The sequence below is a fragment of the Aptenodytes patagonicus genome, chromosome W (genome assembly GCF_965638725.1).
Source record: "Aptenodytes patagonicus chromosome W, bAptPat1.pri.cur, whole genome shotgun sequence".
In the NCBI taxonomy this organism is placed as follows: domain Eukaryota; kingdom Metazoa; phylum Chordata; class Aves; order Sphenisciformes; family Spheniscidae; genus Aptenodytes; species Aptenodytes patagonicus.
The window spans coordinates 21,863,381-21,887,330 of NC_134981.1; the positions used below are offsets into that span (position 1 = coordinate 21,863,381).

General features: G+C 44.2%; 1 long non-coding RNA gene across 1 annotated transcript; it reads right to left on the reverse strand.

Annotated features, from left to right (window-relative positions):
• Nucleotides 1-905: 905 nt before the first annotated feature.
• LOC143172120 (uncharacterized) lies at nt 906-8,655 on the reverse strand. Its single transcript, XR_012997297.1, has 3 exons — nt 8,119-8,655; nt 1,139-1,235; nt 906-1,044 (listed from the first exon to the last, which is right to left on the reverse strand). It is a non-coding gene; the product is annotated as an uncharacterized LOC143172120 (long non-coding RNA).
• Nucleotides 8,656-23,950: the final 15,295 nt, after the last annotated feature.

The following is a 23,950-nucleotide window of genomic DNA, read 5'->3' on the forward strand; positions in this document are numbered from 1 at the left end:
GAAATCATAGCTATTACTCGAGCTTTAGAGCTATCCAAAGATAAAAGAGTAAACATATACACAGATTCCAAATATGCCTTTGGAGTGGTCCATGCACATGGAGCCATCTGGAAAGAGCGTGGACTGTTATCCTCTCAGGGAACCCCTATCAAGTATGGACCAGAGATTTTAAAACTGCTGCAACCTGTTCTGGGACCAAAAGAAGTTGCAACTGTACACTGCAAAGCCCACCAGAAAGGACAAACCGAGGTTATCAAAGGAAATCAAAAGGGTTGCTGAAAAGGAATCATTGATTGGAGCGTTGATTCCACCGAGAGAAAAGTTCAATGGGAACCTCCTCTCGGGGAAGTGAGACGGGGTCAAACCCCGGGGGAATACTGGCAAATAGATTTCTCTGAGTTACCAACATGTAACCAGTTTAAGTATCTCTTAGTGTTAGTTGATACTTTTTCTGGGTGGCCTGAAGCCTTCCCATGCCGTACCAACAAACCCAGGGAAGTGGTTAGAATTCTGCTCAAAGAGGTGATTCCGAGATTCGACATCCCTGAAGGGATGTCATCAGACAATGGACCTCACTTTGTAGTGGAAATAGTTCAAGGGGTCCCTAAGTTTTTACAAATACAATGGGATTTACATACCCCTTGGAGGCCACAGTCAAGCGGGAAGGTAGAAAGGATGAATCGGATCCTAAAGAGACAGATCTCGAAGCTATGTCAGGAAACGCAAATGAAGTGGGTAGATGTCCTACCTATAGCATTAATGAGAATTTGGGTTACTCCTAGAGTAAGAGAAAAAGTGAGTCCTTTTGAAATACTGTATGGAAAACCATATCCTGTAAATTCGATGACAGGAAAAGAGGACCAAATGCAAAGAGGACCAAAATGAAAGGAGAGGGAATGCTGGTCAATTATTTATTATCCTTGTTGCAGACTTTGTCTTCCTTGCACAGGTACCTTAACCAGCGAGCTCCTTTGCCTTTAGATTCACCGGTGCATGAATTTCAACCCGGAGATGAAGTTTACATCCGCACCTGGAAGGATGAGCCTTTGAAAGAAAGGTGGAAAGGACCTTACCTGGTGCTACTTACCACTTATACCGCTGTGAAAGTGAAGGGTATAGATTCGTGGATACACCATACCTGCGTGAAGAAAGCTCCGCAGAAGGAGTGGATCTCTGAAGAAACGGGACCGCTGAAGCTGAAGCTCTCTTGATCCCAATGAACTGTAGCTGGGACTCTGGAAAGTCATATATTGAGCTAGACTGTATACAAAGCTTAAAATCTTTGCATTGCATTTTGATAATTGTTTTCATATCTTTGCTAGTGTATTTGTGTAGGTATACAGATCTCTTTAGGAAAAGAAATGAAGGAGCTAAGGGGGGTGATACTCCTCTGCTGCCTGTGGATGAAATTAAGAAATGCTGAAGTGTCTTATGGGGAACCAGGAAATCCATGGGAACAGAATTGGCATTTTACTTTGATGAAGCACAAATGGCGAACAAGTCTAATTGTTGGATCTGTACTCATTTCCCCGAGCATTCTAAGAAAGGTGTTCCTTTAATAGGAATACCCCTCAATTTCTCTTTCCCGATATTTGTAAAACATGTACAGAATAACAGTGACCAAACACCATAAAACGATGCAATAGAACAAGAATGGGAAGTAAAAGAAACAGAAAGAATCCATTGATTGACAGACCCACAGGATTTCACTCCTTTGCTGGATGGTTTCTCCCATGGTAAGGAGTTAGTGAATTAGAAAAAGCTATAGTAAATATTTCTGCCGTAATTGAGAAAATTGGGAATGAGACGATGCTATTAAAGCCCTACAAGAAGAAGTGTCTGAATTGGCTAAAATCACTTGACAGAACAGAATGGCTCTAGATATGATGCTAACCTCCCAAGGAGGAGTGTGCACAGTTTTAAATACAAGTTGTTGCGTATATGTAGACCAGAACGGTAGGATTTCTACAGATTTAGAAGAGATCTGGAAACAGACCAAAATACTCCATGAGATACGAAGGGATGACACATCTTACGGATTTGAAGAAACATTGAAACCAAGTCGGTACTGAGCCCACACCTTCTGACGCTCCTCACAGGAGGAGGCTCGATCGGGACGGTTTTCCGAGATAAATAACTCAATAACAACTAGTTTGTTATTAAGCAGGCATTCTTTAATACAGCGCTGGGCAGCACTGGGGATCGCTCCGCCACGAGTGCTCCAACGGGTTAGCAAAGCACATCAGTTCATATACAGAAAAATCATACATATTCATCAGATTTCCTGGAAAAGGTGGTCTTACGGTGATGAGTTCCCGGAATTCATTTACATAGTCCAAGCATGCGCACTAAAATTAGGGTTAGGGTCTTTTCACCCTCCGGTGGTCATCCATAGTCTTCCTCACTCTGTCCACTGGTTGAACTTTGGGATTCCTTTGTCCATATATAGTCATTGAATTAGCTTATCAGTCCTTTGACTCTGGGATGTTACAAGGGGGCCAGTTTAACTAGTTTTTTGGCACTTATCTTGACACAGTCATCCTGAGTTCCTATTATCAGTGATTTACACAGGAAGCCTAATGAGCTAGCTCAAGGCCTGTTTAATCTTGTCAGGCAAGAATTTACATGTTTCAAAATGTCCTATCATCAACTCTACTGACAAATAACTAAAACTATGCAAGTGAAGCTTTTGTGTATCACAGCAAGGTTTTAGTCAGGGATTGTCAGGGTTTTAACCCTTTCATTCCCCTCTTTTCTCTAAGCTTTGTAAATTCCTTTACAAATATTCTAAGTTGTCATATTTCATTACCTTAGGCAAAGCCCAAACTCTCATAGCCAGTTTCTTTAGCTTATACCACAAAAGGCAATTGACGGCTGTTAGTGCAATGACAAACATCAACAATAGCAAAAGTGGGTGAACTAAGACATTCAAAGTTTTTTTCTGCAGAGGGTGAGTATCCTGAAAAGATATCCCACCAATGATGGGCGGTATCAGATTCAATTTGGCTAGACAGTCTAAGAAGTTTGTCTCTAGCTATCACTGTTTTAATGATAGATTCGGCCAGTGTCTTATTTCGTCTCTTTAAATGTTCTCGAAGTTCTTGAGAACGGTTCAATATCTCGTTTAATTTCTCTAGAGATAAACTTGTATGACTTAAATTTAAGCTCTTATAATGCCAAAACATTGCTACTTGTTCTTCTGTATATGCGAAAAATGAATATGTTTGTCCCTGCCAAGTTAAATGGGTTATATTTTTAAGGCATCCTATGAATGGGGTGGTCACGTTGTATTCTTCAACTACTGATCGATTGTTAGTCACTAAGCACACATATCTAGCATTAACTTCTACAAACATTTCGAACTCATTAGGAGACAGGATTTTCCATTTACAACTATTAACAGAATGTTCTAACAAGCAGGGTTCATATAATTGGGATTGTTGTCCACACAAGGTGCCGTCAAAGGTGGTTTCACAAAGATCTAAATTGTATGTTTTATTATTATTTCCAATATACTTTCCTCGGAATTCTGGTAACCAATATTCTAGGTTCTCTTGGCTTGAAAAGAGTGTTGGTAGAACTAAAAATTTACACGTTACTTCAGGGTCAGTTACATTACAGAATATCAATTTCCCTGCGCACCATCTATCATTGCACTGCACAAATTGTGGATAGGCTTTTATCCAGTGTCTAGGATGGACCCATTGTCCAAATAGTTTCCTCCACATGAACTCATTATTACTCCTTAAGTAGGACTGCACCTTATCCTTTTGTTTCAATTGCCACATAGTTTGTAAGGTGCAAACAGTCCAATCCATAAATTTTGTCAAATTTTTAAGTGATTGTATCTGGGCAATTATACTTTCATTAAAGAGAAATAAGGACTCTTTATCATATTTCCAAGTCTGTATCTGAGGGTTAAAGGTGGTTGGCATCCATTCAGCCTGAATCTTAATTGCTTGAGCTACATCGAATCCTGCTGTTCCAACTTTGTTCCTTAAAGTCTCTAGATCTACTGAATTTATGAGTCCTATTCCAGTTCCTGCACCTCCAAGCAAAGTGTCATACCAAGCTCGTTTTGTTCTACAGGGAGGTGTGGCTGGAAAGGAGATGTTAAAAAAAACAACATATGTTTTTGCCTAATTCTTGCCACATTTATACAAGTTGATGTTAATCTGATTAGTCCTGATTCATGGTGGGTCGTGGGTTTAACAACGTTAAGGAGGCCACCACTCCAGCAGTTCTCCTAACGCTTCCGTTTGTACACATTAGTGTATCCCAATCACCAATTTTCCAAGTGTGTGTCTCATTTATAGGGGTGTTATTCCAAACTTGTACCCCCCCTTTCTAGGGAGTTCCGAAAAGTCTATCTGCCAATTTTGACCCGGAACTTTCCCTTTGTCAATACTTCCAAATTTTACACGATTTTTCTACCTTTGGATTATTCTTTAAGCATATTTCACATCTATCAACCATGGTTTTTATAGTTTAAAACAAATTCCTGGCTACTATTTGCTTCATTAGGGAATTATACAAAGCTCCAGTTCCCCAATGAGTCTTGTCATGTTCTGTTTTTACCAGTTTCCATAATATTCTAAAGGGAACTATTATTCTGTTATCTTTTAATTTTGCCCAACCTGATGATTCAACTTCTGCTTCCAAATCTTTAATTAATCTAAGATCCTTTTCATCATAATCAACCAAGTCTGGTAATGGCAAAGCTCTTTCAGGAATCAAACTTAATACCTCACCTTGTTCCGCCGCTCTTTTTGCCTCATAATCTGCCAATTTATTCCCCACTTCCTGAGCAGTGTCACCCTTTTGGTGCCCCTTGCAGTGCATAATTGCAACCGCTGAAGGCAATTGTACTGCATCTAGGAGTCTTAGGATCATGTCAGCATGCTTAATATGTTTCCCTTGGGCTGTCAAAAGTCCCCGTTCCTTCCAGATAGCTCCATGGGCATGAACTACACCAAAGGCATATTTTGCACTCGCAGTCCCTCTGCAAGTTCTAATGCTCTCACTAAAGCAATTATTTCAGCTCATTGTGCGGATGTACCTTTAGGGAGTGACTTTGCTTCCACCACTTGATCTGTGGTGGTCACGGCATACACTGCCATCATTGCTCCATCCTTTACAAAACTACTCCCGTCGGTATACCAAGTGTGTTCAGCTTCCTCCAGCGGCTCCTCCTTCAAGTCAGGCCTGCTTGCATACACGGTCTCAATGGTCTCTATGCAGTCATGCACAACAGTCTCCATTTCCTGCTTATTACTTAGAAAAGAAGCAGGGTTAATAACGGTAGATGTGACAATTTCTACATCATCTTGTTCCATCAGGACTGCTTGATATTTCAGGAACCTTGATGGCGAGAGCCAATGTCCTCCTTTTTGTTCCAAAACAGAAGTTACAGCATGGGAAGTGTGCACAATCATCTTTTGTCCCAAGGTGAATTTTCGGGCTTCTTGAATAATCAAAACAATGGCGGCCACTGCCCGAAGGCGTCCTGGCCATCCTTTACTGGCTTCATCCAATTGTTTGGAAAAGTACGCTACTGCTCACTTATAAGGACCCAGCCTCTGGGCTAGAATTCCCAAAGCCACTCCTTGCCTTTCATACGAGAACAGCCAGAAGGGCTTTGTTATATCGGGCAGACCCAAAGCTGGAGCCCTCATTAGTTCCAATTTCAATTCTTTGAACGCCCTCTTAGCTTCATCAGTCCATATTAGTTGCGTCTGGCTATTTTTCAGCAGTTCATATAGAGGCTTAACTAAAAGTCCATAATTATAGATCCATAATCGGCACCAACCTGTCATTCCCAAAAAGGTTCAAAGCTCTTTTACCGTGGTCGGTTCTGGAGTCCTGCAAATAGCTTCTTTTCGGTCATTCCCGAGCTGTCTCTGTCCCTTAGAAATCGCAAATCCCAGGTATATTACTTCTCTCTTCAAGATCTGGGCTTTCTGTAATGAGACTCGGTAACCACTTAGTCCAAGAAAATTCAACAAACTCACAGTCCATTCTTTACATTCTTTGTCCTTTTCTGTGGCTATCAAAATATCATCCACATTGATTTCCAAAGATCGTGGGGCTGTTTTTAAATCCTTGAGGTAGCATTGTCCAGGTTAGTTGGGTTTTTTGTCCTGAATCAGGGTTTTCCCATTCAAAGGCGAATAAATTGCGACTTTCAGGGGCCAAGGTGAGGCAAAAGAATGCATCTTTCAGATCTAATACTGTGAACCATTCATGGGTTTCTTTTAAACTAGTCAATAAGGTGTATGGGTTTGCCACTACCGGGTGTAAATCTTCAACTATCTTATTTATTGCCCGCAGGTCTTGTACCAATCGATAGGTTTTGCCATCAGGCTTTCTGACAGGCAGAATAGGAGTGTTGTACTCTGAAGAGCATTCAATTAATAATCCGAATTTTATAAATTCTTCTATAATGCTTTTCACTCCTCGCCTGTCTTCCAATTTCAGGGGATATTGCTTTACCCTAACGGGTCGTGCTCCCTCTTTGAGTTTAACAACAACCAATTCTGCATTTTTAGCCTTTCCAGGTATTCCTGAGGCCCGTACTCCTGGGTAGACCTGGTCTTTTATTTCTTGTATAATTTCCTCTTCCCTAATTTGGGGTTCAGTAAGAGCCAAACTTAAAATTTCAATGTGGTTCTCTTCTGGTATTTTAAATTCAACTTCTCCATCTCTAAATCTTATTTTGGCATTCAATTGTTCTAATAAGTCCCTTCCTAACAGTGATTTTCCTAAATGCCTCAGGCAGGTAGAGGAATTTATGAATCCCTATACTTTTTCCAATTTTGAATTTTAATGGTTTCAGAAAGAACGCCTTCTCAACCTGTCCAGTTGCTCCCACAATATTAACAGTTTGCCTACTCACAGGTAATAAGGTCTGATTTAATACTGAAAATGTAGCACCTGTATCTATTAAAAATTCTACAGGTTTCTCTTCCTTCCCTAGCTGAACTTTTACCAAGGGTTCCGCTAGGGAAGATTCCCCTGGTCCCCGTCAATTATCCTTCATATCAGCAACCATCACCGACTTGCCCAATCTCGGGCAATCCTTTTTCCAATGCCCCATTTGCTTACAATAAGCACACTGATCCTTCAGGAGGGGTTGATTTCCCCTAGGTGGGGCACTTACACCGCCTCTCATGGCTCCCCTCCCTCCATCAGTGTTGTTTCTTGATGGGTTCCCTGAGGGCACCTGGCCCCCTGTGGTGCGCAAAGCAGCCACTGTAGCATTGGCAAATCGTTTTGCTCATTACTCTCTTTTTCTGCTCTTATTCTGTGAATCAATCTTTAAACATCTCTGTCCAATGCTACAAGCCGAGCAACATCTTTTTAGCTTCCCATTTTGCTTATTTTTCTCTTTTTCTATCGCCAGGACCATAGGATCCTGGGGTGCTAAATTGATTCCGCACTCTTTCTGCCATTCAGGGTGATTTCGCAGAGTAAAAAACATATCTGCATAAACCACTTCATCCCATTTCCCTTCTCAGCGCAGAAATAACATGAGTTGCAACAAAGTGTGTACTTTAATGTTCCGTTAAAAGGCCATTTTTCTCCATCATCTAGCTTATATAAAGGCCACCACTGATTACAATATTTAATTAAGGTTTTATGATTTACACTCCCTCCAGGTGGTCCCCCAATATTTTTCCAGTGAGCTAAAATACAGCCCAAAGGGCTCTTTTTCAAAACTCCGCCTGGTTGGTTCCCCATTCTAAAATTTATGCAACACAAGGACAGGGGTTGGGGCGCGAACACCACACACAACTAACAATTACTACCACACACAACTAACAATTACTATCACAGATACAATAACAATTATGACATAGATAGGATGATTTTCAAATACGCGTATACCAGACATATGCGTGTATCACACACGCATATGTAAACCAAAATCAGATACAAATGCACAAACAAACGACCGTACTAATCAAATGATCAATACAACCATGCAACGTAGTAACCAAATGATCAATACAAATCGTACATGCAATTGTATGCCACCCGGCGGGGTTCTTGCGAACCGCGACTTATGAGCAGCTTCAAATGACCGGTCCTGAAACAAAAAGAATGCCTTATTCTTACCAGAGGTCCTTGTCTGCCCCCGCGAGGATCCGCCGAATCGGTGAGTCCCTCCAGAGAATTCTCCGGGGCCGGCCAAGGGAGTCGCTGACTCAGGGGTTCCTGCAGCCGGACAGAGATAGGTCCCATCTGGGTCGCCAAACTGAAACAAAGTCGGTACCGAGCCCTCACCTTCCGACGCTCCTCACAGGAGGAGGCTCGATCGGGACGGTTTTCCGAGATAAATAACTCAATAACAACTAGTTTGTTATTAAGCAGGCATTCTTTAATACAGCGCTGGGCAGCACTGGGGATCGCTCCGCCACGAGTGCTCCAACGGGTTAGCAAAGCACATCAGTTCATATACAGAAAAATCATACATATTCATCAGATTTCCTGGAAAAGGTGGTCTTACGGTGATGAGTTCCCGGAATTCATTTACATAGTCCAAGCATGCGCACTAAAATTAGGGTTAGGGTCTTTTCACCCTCCGGTGGTCATCCATAGTCTTCCTCACTCTGTCCACTGGTTGAACTTTGGGATTCCTTTGTCCATATATAGTCATTGAATTAGCTTATCAGTCCTTTGACTCTGGGATGTTACAAGGGGGCCAGTTTAACTAGTTTTTTGGCACTTATCTTGACACAGTCATCCTGAGTTCCTATTATCAGTGATTTACACAGGAAGCCTAATGAGCTAGCTCAAGGCCTGTTTAATCTTGTCAGGCAAGAATTTACATGTTTCAAAATGTCCTATCATCAACTCTACTGACAAATAACTAAAACTATGCAAGTGAAGCTTTTGTGTATCACAGCAAGGTTTTAGTCAGGGATTGTCAGGGTTTTAACCCTTTCAACATTTAAATGGTTGACTTCCTGGTTCCCTGATCTGAGTGTATGGATAAAAAAAAAAAAATGTTGTTAAGCATTCTAATAATTGCCTTATTAGCTTTTGTATGTATCTACATAATAACACTGTTTTTGGAAATGTTGTTCTATAATAGGGAGACAAAATTATGAGAGGATGAGACTAATATAAGAGAAACTACAGTGAAGTTCCTCTTTTATAGTCTCAAAGGGGGAAATGTAGCCATATGTTTGGGTTAATACCTATCCTAGACTGTAGTCTTCATTGCACTAGCCTGATTACCTTGTATAAACAATGCATGCCTTACAATGACTATGCCCTTGAAGAAGAACTGATAAAAGGGGAACATCCTGCCCTATAAGGCATCAGAGACTAGATGATTGCCAAAAAGACAAGAAGTCAAAAAAAAACCTGTGGTAACTAGGGGAAAGGTAAAGGTGGCAGGGGGAGATCACAACCACCGACTCAATTCAAGACTGGAAAGACTTGCCCCCCCACACCTGCAAGGAGCTAATTTACATGGCAAGTGAGGCTAATTTAAAAATAACTAACCAATGAGCATGAACTTGGGCAGGCTTTTACTAATCATGTAACAATATAAATACGCTGTAGTTCTTTTGTGTGGTGTGCTAGCTTTGTGGAATTACCACCTAGCACCCATCTTTGCGCAAACATGAACTAAATAAATATCTCGGCTTTGTGTGTAAGATTGGCTTATTGCACACTGGGTACTGGACCCCGCTTGTTGGACAATGTCACTGCCAATTCCCAAGCCCCTGGGTGGCTCCAGCCCATACAGCGTAAGAATCAGTATAAACTGTGTTGGCTCCAACTTCAAAGGCTCGTGTGACAGCCATTAACTCAGCTAATTTTCAGAACCTTTTATTTCCTCGGTTAACTGCTTTTCCGTCTGCAGAAATGGCTGCAGCTTTACCAAACCAAACACCATTTCTCAAGTGAGCACTTCCATCTGTAAACCGTACTCCTAAAGTATTACTGGAGTCAAAAGAGGGGGGGCATCTTGTATAGGAGAGGATGGCGCATCCCTCTCATATCATTTGGCAGTCCTATTTGAGTTATGGTTTCAGTTAGGGTCCTTCCTGAATGATCATTTCCTGGGAGGACAGCGCGATGATGGATGTAAAGTGCCCATCGCTGAATGGTAGACTTCTGGGCCACCCCTAGGGGCAATTCTCGACCTTCTATGATAACTTTCAGAATGGGAAGAGGGGTATGTAAACTGACTGCACGATTTATATTGAGGTTTTCTGTTTCCTTGAGAGCAGTATAAGTTGCCATAAACACCTTTTCATATAGGGTATAATTACACTGGGAACCCTGCCAGCTATGTGACCCAAATTTGGTGGGGTAGGGGCGCTGAACACCATTTTCTTGGCATAGGCCATATCCGTGACCATGTTCTCCCACTGTGAGGTGTAAATGAAATGGAACAGTAGGATGAATGGGACCTAATGATTGGTATATTTGAACTTCCTCCACTAGAGTGCGCAGTGCGGCTTCGTGACTGGGAGTCCATTCCCAGATTTGTTTTTTCTTAAGTAAATTATACAGAGGCCGAGCTATTTGCACAAACAATGGGATATGGTCCTTCCAAAACTCTAGTGAGCCTAAACGCTCTCGCAAAGATTTCTTGTCTGCAGGGGAAGACATATTTAGCAGGGTGTCAATTGTTGAGGTTGGGACTGACTTGCTGCCCCCTATCCATCTGATCCCAAAAAGGTGGCCTCCTAACTGGGGCCCTGGCATTTTTCATGTGGTATTTCCAGCCCTAATCGGGTTAGGTGTTCCCAAACTTTTGTAGCGGCTTCACGGACTGTTTCTTCAGTAGGGCCTCCTATTAAAATGTCATCAATATACTGCAATAAAGTTGTATTGGGGGTAGTGGGCAGTTGCGTAATTCTTTGGCTAAGGCAGAATGAGCTATAGTGGGTGAGTGTTTAAATCCCTCAGGGAGCCCCGTAAAAGCATATTGCAAACCCTTCCATGTAAAGGCAAACCATTCTTTATCTTCAGGTTGGATGGGTACCATAAAAAACGTCTTTAACATCTTAAGTAGCCATCCAGGGAAAAGCATTGTTTTCTAATTCTTGGACTATGTCCAAGATTGAGGGCACTGCGGCAGTTAATGGTCCTCTGTGGCTATTCAAGTGACAATAATCTATTGTGAGTCACCACTTCCCATTAGGTTTCTTAACAGGCCACACTGGAGAATTAAAAGGGCAGTGCGCTTCTTCTATGATACCGCTTTTAAGGAGATCTTGAATTACAGCAGTTACAGGTTTGTGTGCCTCAGAGGGTATAGGATACTGTTTAGTGCATGTAATGATAGAGGGTGGTAAAGTTGGAGCCAGTTTGTAAAAGATTTATTACTGCTGGCCCTGGCAGTGTTTATTCATCAGTTGTTCCAATAGCCCATTTAGTGTTGACCTGTACCCAGCTTTTGCCTTGCAGAATATCCATGCCCAATATATTTAGGTTTCCTAATAGCATCTGATATTTTCGGGGAGGACCAAAGGGAAGTTCCAATTTTACCTTAACAATTGAATAAGGAACCACTACTCCATTTACCCCGGTTACTAATATTTTCTGATGTTTCAGAGGGATGGCTCCAGGACATGATTCTGCTTTAATCATGGATAGTTGTGCTCCAGTATCTATGAGGAAATCAGTTTTTAATTTATCATGTACTATGGCCCAAAGGGTGGGACTCGGTCCTCGAGTAGTGGAAGGTAGGGCCACTTGTACCTCCACCAGTCCGAGCCCCTTGTCTAGTTTCCCTGATACTGCTTTCTGATAGGAGACAAATCAGGATATTTTTGCGGTTTAAAGAGGTTTCCATTTATGGGAGGAGCATTAGGTAAAGATGTGGATAGCTTTTCCTGCTTTTCTATTTCTTTCACAAGCAATTTTAGTTTTTCGGTAGGCAAACCGTGGAGCAAGTCAGGCTGTACCCCTGATTTATGCAGGCATGCCACCACTTGTTTCTCTCAGATTGCTCACTTTCAGTGTGATTAGGAAGTCCCCTAATGGCATTATATTATTTATTTAAATTGGCTTGATGGTCGTGTGGGGCACTTGTTCGACCTCCAGGTGGAAGCGAGGCAGTTAGGACCCGGTGCTGCTCCCTTCTTATGGGAGGGTCAGAGCTTAGTTCTTGCATTTGCATAACAGTTTGTCAGAGCACTTGTGAAAAAGGGGTTTCTGCAGGCAAACCCTGGTGTATCTGCATAAAGACTAATTTCCCTGATCCTGTAGTTCCTTTCCCGACAGACCTCAAATCAGAGGACGTAGCAGGAATGTCCCAAGGACTAGGTTTGTCACCTGGGGCTTTGGCTTGATGTAATAAGGTTATAATAGCCGCTTGTAATAATGCTTCCTGCAATTCATCTGGACCCTGCCAAGGAATTATACGTTCCTCCCCCCGAAATTGATAATGGACCCCTCTCACCCACTAAATAGCTAAGGTCCATAAGGTTTGGGTGACATTGCCTCTGAGGGTGAGGTAGTGATAACGTCAGCCCTCAGAAGTATAGTTCCAGGTTCTCAAAAGAATAGGAGGGAATGATAACATCAGTGCTCAGAAGTATATGTAACACCCTGTAACAGTAATAGGAAAGAACAAGGGCAAACCGTACATCAATAGTTAACCTTTAAAGTTAACCTTTAAGGAAGACAAGAATGACTCAGACTGAAGGACGCCAAATTGAAGAGGTGAGCAAAAGGACACAGTGAGGAAGACTATTGACGACCACCAGAGGACCCTGAAAGACCACCAATGAACATAAGAGCGTATGTGTTAAAGACTTTTACATATGTTGATGAGTTCCAGGAAGTAACATGAATATGTGAATCATTTCTAGGAAATCTAATGAATATGTATATTCTAATTGTATATAACTTCTGGAGTTGAACAACTCGGCGCACACATTAGGAGGAGTGATCCCCTGTGCGCCTGGCGCCGCAATAAAGAATGCCTGCTTTCTAAAACTCCAAATTGAATCTTAGAGAGTTTTTCATCTGCCGACTTACGGTAACAGATTTGGCGACCCAGATGGGACACTGCTCTTGAGCCTCGACGGATCCTGGAATCGCGGAACCTCAGCCGGCACCAAGGGATTCTCGGAGAGGATTTCTCCCGATCCCCGGACCAAAGAGCCCCTGAGTGAAGAACATTGTTTTGTGAGTATTAAGGCATTCTTTTGGAAATTTGGATACCTGCCCGTCAGATGCAGCGAAAGCTCCGCAAGGTTGGGTTTGGGACCCAGGCAGGGGCTAGTCCCCGTTTGGTAGGGGTTAAATGTCCCCGTTTGGTAGGGGCTGGTCCCCGTTTGGTAGGGGTTAAATGTCCCCGTTTGGTTTGGAAGGGGTTAAAATCCCCATTTGGTTTAAAAGGGATTGGAATTCCTGCTCAAGGTAAACGTTAAGAGCAACCGCGGTAACAAATACTGTAAGAACTTGTCTATTATTGTAAGCATTTTGTCTGTTATGGTTCGTCTGTTTGTCATAGTGACTGGTTATTTGTGTTGTTGTATGAAAGACTTGTTTGTGTGTGTGATTCCCCGTGTATGAAATGGGCGCCGGAACATCCACGGGTGGGGAAATTTTAAGGAAATCACCTTTGGGTTGTATTTTAATACATTGGAAACAAATTGCAGGATCCCCTGGTGGGGTCGCAAAAAGGGACGATCTAATTAAGTATTGTAATCAATGGTGGCCACTATACAAACTAGAAGATGGAGAAAAGTGGCCAAGGAATGGTACTTTGAATTATAATACTCTGTTACAACTAATGCTGTTTCTAAGGAGAGAAGGAAAATGGGATGAGGTATTGTACGCTGATATGTTCTTTACATTAAGGCAGCATCCTGAGTGGCAAAAGAAGTGTGGAATCAATTTGGCCCCAACTGATCCTTTGGTATTGGCATTGGAAAAGGATAAGCAAGAGAGACAAAAAGGGGAAGTGTTAAAAAGGCGTTGTTTGGCATGTAGTATTGGACAGAGATGTTTGAAGTTGACCCAGAATGAGCAGGAAGAGGATTTAGGGATGTTAGTGGCTCCAGGGTTGAGGCAAAGACCTCAGAATCATGAACTTGAGCCCTTTGGGGCAGAGGGTGGATTGGACGATGAGTCCGAGAGAGACGCTGCAGGGGCCACGCTGGTGGCAAGGAGAACTCGTAATCGACGGGGAACCGCGTTGCAAGCTCCGTTGAGACAAGCAGTAGGGCATGATGGTTCGGTTGTAGTGAAAGTGCCTTTTTCGATTACAGATTTAAATAATTGGAAAATAGTTGCCGGTAGTTATAGGGACGATTCCGATCGAGTGGCTAGTGCTTTTGAAATGATGATAAAAACTCAGGATCCAGATTGGAAAGATATTGAAGTTATCATGCAAGTATTGTTTGATAGTACAGAGAGGGAGATGATTCCTGAGACGGCAAGGACTCAGGTTGAAGCCCAAATAGCGGCAGGGACATTATCCTGGCTGGGATCCTAATGATAATGGGCAGAAAATGTTATTAATGCAATATCAGAAGTGGGTTCTGTTTGGTATAAAAATGCTATACCAAAAGCGATAAATTGGTCAAAATTATACGAGATTAAGCAGGATAGAAAGAAGCCTCCCACTGATTTCCTAAATAAACTGAAGGGAGCTGCTCGGAAGTATACAACTCTGGATCCTGAGTCAGAGGAAGAAAAGAATCAGTTAACAACTTTGTTTATCAGGCAGTCTGCTGATGATATCCGGAGAAAGCTGCAGAAATTACAAGGAGCAGATGCCAGGGACCTGGGAAAATTGTTGGATATGGCTTGGGTGATTTACAGAGATCAGCAGAAAGAAAAGGGAAATGCTAGATTGATCGCGACACTAGAAGGAACCTATGGTCCTCGAGGAGGACCCAGGGGAGGATTTAGAGGTGGTTATCAAGGAAGAGGACGTGGTAGAGGATTCCCAAGGTCCCCAACAGAAGAGACACAGTGTGCTTATTGTAGAAAAAAAAAGGGCACTGGAAACGAGAGTGCCCATCGTTGCAGAAATTTGGGGAACAAGACACTCCCGTGTGAGCCGTAGAGGCAAGGGATTGAAGAAGACCGGAGGGATCTTCCCCAGCAGAGCCTCTGGTTAAAATTAAGCTGGGGGAAGATGAAACTGAAATAGAATGTTTAGTCGATACAGGGGCCACCTATTCGGTTTTGAACATGAAGAAACATGAGTTAGGATATGATACCGTGAGAATTATTGGTGCGACAGGAAAGCCGGAGACGCGGCCCTTCTTTAAACCCTTAAAATTTAAAATTGGAAAACAATGGGTAACGCATCAGTTTTTGTATCTACCAGGAGCACCAAAACCTTTAATAGGCCGAGATTTATTAGAAAAACTAGAAGCTGAAATAAAGTTCAAAAATGGAGAAGTAGAAGTGTCAATGCCTGAATCTAAATTTGTCCCAGCCTCAATATTATTATTGCAGGAAATTGAGCAAGTGAAAAGAAAAATCCCGGCTGAAGCTGAGGATGCAGTGATTCCTGTTGTCTGGGCAGGAGAAATACCTGGAAAATCAATGAGGGCTGAACCCGTAAGGATAGACCTTATACCAGGATCAGCACCGGTAAGATTGAAACAGTATCCCTTAAAGTTAGAAGCTAAACTTGGGTTGGTACCTATTATACAGAAGTTTTAGGAATATGGGTTATTAAGAGAATGTGAATCTAAGTATAATACTCCGATTTTACCTGTTAAGAAAGCTGACGGAAAATCTTACAGATTAGTCCAGGATTTGAGAGCAGTGAATCAAATTGTCCAAGATATACATCCGGTAGTGGCAAATCCGTATACACTATTAACTGCACTCACTGAGGATCAGGGGTGGTTTACAGTTTTAGATTTAAAAGATGCCTTTTTCTGCATCCCACTTGATTCCGGAAGCCAGGAATTGTTTGCCTTTGAATGGGAGAATCCTGAGACTGGAAGGAAAACCCAGTATATTATGGAGACAAGAAAATAGAAAGGGAGTAATGCTACAGTATGTCGATGATATACTAATAGCTGGGAACTCCCGAGAGGAATGCTTGGAACTGACAGTCAGTTTATTAAATTTCCTCGGACTTAGTGGTTACCGAGTGTTGAAAGGAAAGGCCCAAATTGCACAGGAAACTGTAATATATTTGGGCTTTGAAATTCTGAGGGGACAGAGACAATTATGGATTGCTAACTATGGACTGATGGCAAAACCCTTGTATGAATTATTGAAGTCATCAAAAGGTCCCCTGCAATGGTCAAATGAAGATCGAAATGCATACATTCAACTCAAAAGAGCTCTGATGAAGGCCCCAGCTCTGGGACTACCTAATTTAGAAAAGCCATTTGAACTATTTACTCATGAAAGACAAGCAATAGCCCTTGGAGTTTTAACCCAGTGGTTGGGAGAATATAAAAGGGCTGTGGCCTACTTTTCTAAACAACTTGATCCGTTGAGCCAAGGATGGCCGAGTTGCCTAAGAGTGGTAGCTGCAACAGTGTTATTAATACAGGAGGCTCGAAAACTTACTATGGGACAAAAGATAACTGTTTATGTTCCACACATGGTGACCACAGTATTGGACCAGAAGGGTGGACATTGGTTGTCTCCTAGTAGAATGCTAAAATATCAAGTGGTACTAATAGAACTAGATGATGTGACCTTAAACACTACTACTGTGATTAACCCTGCCACGTTTCTCTCAGCTCGACAAGAAGGCGGCAAACCAGAACATGACTGTCTGCAGACCATTGAGGAAGTCTATTCAAGCAGACCTGATTTAAAGGATGTTCCCTTGCAGAATCCGGATTGGGAGCTATACACAGACGGTAGCAGCTTTATGAAAGAAGGAAAGCAGGTATCAGGATATGCAATCACCACTGTCGAAACGGTGGTGGAAGCACAAGCGCTGCCCATCAAGACGTCAGCTCAGAAGGCCGAACTGATAGCTCTCACCCGAGCTCTACAGTTAAGTGCAAATAAGTGTGTGAATATTTGGACAGATTCTAAATATGCTTTTGGAGTAGTACGTGCACATGGAGCAATTTGGAAGGAAAGAGGATTGTTATCCTCACAAGGTACGGAGATAAAGAATAAAGAAGAGATCTTGAGCCTACTGGAGAGCATAAAGGCTCCGGCTGCTGTAGCTATTATGCATTGTAAAGCTCATCAGTCGGGACAAACCGCTCAGGAGCGAGGAAATAAGCTGGCTGATTTGGCTGCAAAGCGGGCTGCAGAAAAAGGCATAGGAGAAAATGTATTAGCGATAGTGCCAGGAAAAAGAATCTCCCTTCAGAAAAACCCTATCTATAATAAGCAAAATTTGAAATTAATCGAAACTTTACAAGCAGAAAGACGAGAAGATGGATGGGCAGTTACATCTACAGGTCTAGTATTAATATCTCATTCCCTCATGAATAATTTAGTAAAGAAAGAACATAACACTGTGCACTGGGGGACTGAAAATTTGTAAAAACATTTACAGAAGTCAGTTATTAGCAGAAATATGGTGGAAATTATAAAATCAGTTACACAAAGATGCGAAATATGTTGTAAGAATAATCCAAAAAACACAAAATAAAATTCCGTTCGGAAAAACTGCCGAGGGACAGGCACCTGGGGATTATTGGCAAATAGATTTTACTGAATTGCCAAGGAAAGGAGGGCTAAAGCATTTGTTGGTCCTCATGGATACATATACAGGTTGGCCTGAGGCCTTTCCATGTCGCACCAATAAAGCAAAAGAAGTAGTAAGAATATTGTTGAAAGAAATAATTCCAAGATTTGGAGTACCTTTAGGGATGTCATCAGATAGGGGTCCACATTTTATAGCCAAAGTAGTTACCAAAAGAAGCAGACAGTTAGGTATTAGTTGGGATTTACATACCCCTTATAGGCCTCAATCTAGTGGTAAAGTAGAAAGAATGAATTATACCCTCAAGACTCAGTTAAGTAAGATATGTCAGGAAACCTCGATGAATTGGACACAGGCCTTGTGTCCTGGTTTCGGCAGGGATAGAGTTAATTTCCTTCCTAGTAGCTGGTACAGTGCTGTGTTTTGGATTTAGGATGAGAACAAAGTTGATAACACACCCGATGTTTTAGTTGTTGCTAGGTAATGCTTACACTAGCCAAGGACTTTTCAGCTTCCCATGCTCTACTGACTGAGAAGGCTGGAGGTGCACAAGAAGCTGGGAGGGGGCACAGCCAAACTGGCCAAAGGGACATTCCATACCATGTGACGTCATGCTCAGTACATAAACTGGGGAAAGCTGGCCGGGGGGGCCGCTGCTCGGGGACTGGCTGGGCATCGGTCAGTGGGTGGTGAGCAATTGCATTGTGCATCACTTGCTTTGTGTATTATTATTATTATTATCATATTATTGCTATTATAATTTTATTTCAATTATTAAACTGTTTTTATCTCAACCCACGAGTTTTTCTAACTTGTGCTCTTCCAATTCTCTCCCCCATCCCACTGGGGGGGGTGGGGGGGGGAGTGAGCCAGCGGCTGTGTGGTGCTTAGTTGCCGACTGAGGCTAAACCACGACAGTCCTTTTTGGCGCCCAACGTGGGGCTCGAAGGGTTTGAGATAATAACAGATTAACCGGAGTGTATTAAGGAACTTATATCTGTTAATAGTTGTGGGTCACAATGTTGGTTCCTCTGTTCTCGATATTGATTTGTATAATCTGCATCGTGCTCTTTTTCCTGCTGTACATGTTAAAGATTGGTGTTGGGTTTTGCAGTTTGCTGTGGTCTGCAGTGATTAGTGATGTTTCCCTTGTGAAGCTTGCTTTTAGAACATTGACCTTGACGTTAGTGTGGTATGTAAATTTCGCAATGAAGCCGTTACTGTACCACGGATACCATTTCATGGAGACAACTAGCAATTACAGTGACTTTTCTGAGAGTTTTTTTACAGAGGAAATACAGAATGGCAGCGTCAATACCTTCTTCTATAAAGTTTCCTCCTTCATTACAGTAACTTTTAGTATTTTGAACAGCCTTGGGTAGTTAAGATACTTCTATTGGTACTTCTTGGGAATATTGTTTCGGTTTTGTCTAAAGTTGGTAAGCAATTTAAGAATATCATCCAGAGATCTGCCCCAAGGCTGAATAGTTATGAGTGGCAGGGTGTGTGGGACAAGATGGGCAAGTACCCAGGCCAATGGGCACCCCCAGTGTTTTGGAACTTCACCCCTGAGCAAGTGCAGAATCCTGAAAAGTTAGTAGAACATTTGGACAAAGTATGCTCTCACCCTGGCAACTCCAGAGAGATGCAGATCATTGCAACGTGCTGGGGTCTGGCCCATGCCTACCGAGCCCTGTTCAACACCATTCAGTACCCTCAAAGGGAAGAGAAGGTCTCTGGCTCTGACAGTAAAACGACACGCACTGCGGCCACTCAGACCCGGGCAACACGCCCTGTGGCCACTCTGACCCCAGCGACACGCCGTGCAGCCATTCAGACCCCGGCGACACACTCTGTGAACACTCCGACCCCAGCAACATGCTCTGCTGCTACTCAGACTCCAGCAACAGGCCCTGCGGCCACTCCGACCCCAGCGACACGCCGTGCAGCCACTCAGACCCCGGCAACACACTGCGACCACTCCGACCCCAGCGACAGCCCCGCGGCCACTCAGACCCCGGTGACATGCACTGTGGCTACTCAGACTCCGGCAACAGGCCCTGCGGCCACTCAGACCCCGGCAACAAGCCCTGTGGCTGAACCAAAGAGAAAACCTGTGCCGGTCTCAGTCGCCCCTGTACACAAGAAGAAATCTGGGAAGTAGAAGTCAGCTCGTTTAGTAAGGGAGGAAGAAACTTCTTCTAAATGGGAGCCAGAGGAAGAAGTGGAAGAGGCAGACTACCCTGGAGAAGGGCCATCACGAGAACAGGAGGAGGAGGGCTGGCCGCTGCTCGGGGTGGAAGAAGAGGAAGAACTCATAAACGAGGCAGTAACCACCGGATCTCTATTCCTGAGTGAGCGCGAGATATACGAAAAGATTTCAGCCGTCGTCCAGGCGAGCATATTGTCACCTGGCTGCTCCGATGCTGGGATAATGGAGCCAGTAGGCTAGAATTAGAGGGTAAAGAAGCCAAGCAGCTGGGATCCCTTTCCAGGGAAGGGGGCATTGACAAAGCGATGGGAAAAGGGACACGAGTCCTCAGCCTTTGGAGGGAACTCTTGTCAAGCGTGAAGGAAAGGTATCCCTTCAAGGAAGATGTCATATGTCGCCCAAGCAAGTGGACCACCATGGAGAAGGGTATCCAGTACCTGAGGGAATTAGCTGTGCTGGAGGTGATTTATGGTGACCTGAGCAATGAACAGCTATCCAAAGATCCAGATGAAGTCAAGTGCATGCGACCCATGTGGCGGAAGTTTATAAGGAGCGCACCATTGTCATACGCCAATTCATTGGCAGTGATGACCTGGAAAGATGGAGAGGGACAAACGGTGGATGAATTGGCTGGTCAACTCCGGCAATATGAGGAAAGTCTTTCTTCCTCCCTCGTCTCGGCTGTGGAGAAACTGTCCCGGGAGATCCAGCAACTCAGAGAGGATAGGTCCTACTCCCCACCTGTACAGACCAATATCTCGGCTATTAGGAGTCAGCGTTCTTTTGCTCAAGAGAGAGAATATAAAGGGTACACACCACGGGGTACCCTATGGTTTTACCTGCGTGACCACGGAGAGGACATGAGGAAGCGGGATGGGAAACCTACTGCAGCCCTAGGGGCACGGGTACGTGAGTTGCAAGGAAAAACAATCACAAAAGGGGGTTCTTCCAGGAAAATTGCTGCTCCAGTTTCCAGCGGGCAGTTCCCCAGAGAGAGTAGAAGGGCTGATCTTACTCTTGATCTTAATGAAGAAACTTCTGACTCGTACGTACAAGAAGTGAGAAATGATTACTGTGATGAGGACAAGAGGGGCCCTGCCTCCAGCCAGGGGGAGGAAAGGGACAACCGGGTTTACTGGACTGTGTGGATTCGGTGGCCTGGCACATCAGACCCACAGGAGTATAAGGCTCTAGTAGACACCGCTGCACAGTGTACCCTAATGCCATCAAGCTATATAGGGGCAGAACCCATCTGTATTTCTGGGGTGACGGGGGGATCCCAACAGCTAACTGTATTGGAAGCCGAAGTAAGTCTCACTGGGAATGGGTGGCAAAAGCACCCCATTGTGACTGGCCCAGAGGCTCCGTGCATCCTTGGCATAGACTACCTCAGGAGAGGGTATTTCAAGGACCCAAAAGGGTACCGGTGGGCTTTTGGTAGAGCTGCCTTGGAGACGGAAGAAATTAAACAACTGTCTACCTTGCCTGGTCTCTTGGAGGACCCCTCTGTTGTGGGGTTGCTGAAGGTCGAAGAACAACAGGTGCCAATCGCTACCACCACGGTGCACCGGCGGCAATATCGCACCAACCGAGACTCCCTGATTCCCATCCATAAGCTGATTCGTCGACTGGAGAGCCAAGGAGTGATCAGCAAGACTCGCTCACCCTTTAACAGTCCCATATGGCCAGTGCGGAAGTCTAATGGAGAGTGGAGACTAACAGTAGACTATCGTCTACTTCAATACGAACTGGAGACACAGGCAGCCAAGTGGTATGCCACAGTTGATATTGATAATGAAATTTTTCCTCATGTCCAATCTAAACCACCCCTGGCGCAACTTGAGGCCATTTCCTCTCATCCTATCATTCCTTTCATCCTATCGCTAGTTACTTGCGAGAAGAGACCGACATTGATATCGCTAATGTGTTTTTCTCAATCCCTTTGGCAGCAGAGTGCAGGCCACAGTTTGCTTTCACTTGGAGGGGCGTCCAGTTCACCTGGAACCGACTGCCCCAGGGGTGGAAACACAGCCCCACCATTTGCCATGGACTGATCCAGACTGCACTGGAGCAGGGTGGAGCTCCAGAACACCTGCAATACATTGATGACATCATCGTGTGGGGCAACACAGCAGGAGAAGTTTTTGAAAAAGGGAAGGAAATAGTCCAAATCCTGCTGAAGGCCAGGTTTGCCATAAAACAAAGTAAGGTCAAGGGACCTGCACAGGAGATCCAGGTTTTAGGAATAAAATGGCAAGATGGACGTCGTCAGATCCCAACGGATGTGATCAACAAAATAACAGCCATGTCTCCACCAACTAGCAAAAAGGAAACACAAGCTTGCTTAGGCGTCGTGGGTTTTTGGAGAATGCACATTCCAAATTACAGTCTGATTGTAAACCCTCTCTATCAAGTGACCCAAAAGAAGAATGATTTCAAATGGGCCCTGAGCAACGAGAAGCTTTTTTTTGCCCGGGCAGGGCAAGATGTAAAAAATGTGCTCTACACCACAGCCGGGGAGAATGGCCCCACCTGGAGTCTCTGGCAGAAAGCACCAGGGGAGACTCGAGGTCGACCCCTAGGGTTTTTGAGTCGGGGATACAGAGGATCCGAGGCCCGCTATACTCCAACTGAAAAAGAGATATTGGCAGCATATGAAGGGGTTCGAGCTGCTTCGGAAGTGATCGGCACTGAAGCACAGCTCCTCCTGGCACCCCGACTGCCGGTGCTGGGCTGGATGTTCAGAGGGAGGGTCCCCTGTACACATCATGCAACTGATGCGACATGGAGTAAAGTGGGTCGCACTAATCACACACCGGGCTCGAATAGGAAGTCCCAGTCGCCCAGGAATCCTGGAAGTGATCATGGATTGGCCACAGGGCAAAGATTTTGGAATATCGCCAGAGGAGGAGGTAACGCGTGCTGAGGAGGCCCCAATGTATAATGAACTGCCAGAAAATGAGAAGCAATATGCCCTGTTCACTGATGGGTCCTGTCGTCTTGTGGGAAAGCATCGGAGATGGAAAGCTGCTGTATGGAGTCCTATGCGACAAGTTGTAGAAACTGCTGAAGGAGAAGGTGAATCGAGCCAATTTGCAGAAGTAAAGGCCATCCAGCTGGCTTTAGACATTGCTGACCGAGAAAAGTGGCCAGTGCTCTATCTCTATACTGACTCATGGATGGTAGCAAATGCCCTGTGGGGGTGGTTGCAGCAATGGAAGCGGAGCAATTGGCAGCGCAGAGGCAAACCCATCTGGGCTGCCGCATTGTGGCAAGATATTGCTGCCCGGGTGGAGAACCTGGTTGTAAAAGTCGGTCATTTAGATGCTCACATACCTAAGAGTTGGGCCACTGAAGAACATCAAAATAACCAGCAGGTGGATCAGGCTGCTAAGACTGAAGTGGCTCAGGTGGTTCTGGACTGGAAACATAGAATCATAGAATCATTAAGGTTGGAAAAGACCTCTAAGATCATCGAGTCCAACCGTCAACTCAACACCACCATGCCCACTAAACCATGTCCTGAAGCGCCTCATCTACACGTCTTCTAAATACCTCCAGGGATGGTGACTCAACCACTTCCCTGGGCAGCCTGGTCCAATGTTTAACCACTCTTTCAGTAAAGAAATTTTTCCTCAAGTCCAATCTCAACCTCCCCTGGTGCAACTTGAGGCCATTTCCTCTCGTCCTATCGCTAGTTACTCAGGAGAAGAGACCAACACCCACCTCGCTACAACCTCCTTTCAGGTTGTTGTAGAGAGCGATAAGGTCTCCCCTCAGCCTCCTTTTCTCCAGGCTAAACAGTCCCAGTTCCCTCAGCTGCTCCTCATAAGACTTGTTCTCCAGACTCCTCACCAGCCTCGTTGCCCTTCTCTGGACACGCTCCAGCACCTCAACGTCCTTCTTGTAGTGAGGGGCCCAAAACTGAACACAGTAGTCGAGGTGCGGCCTCACCAGAGCCGAGTACAGGGGCACAATCACTTCCCTACTCCTGCTGGCCACACTATTTCTGATACAGGCCAGGATGCCATTGGCCTTCTTGGCCGCCTGGGCACACTGCTGGCTCATGTTCAGCCGGCTGTCAACCAGCACCCCCAGGGCCTTTT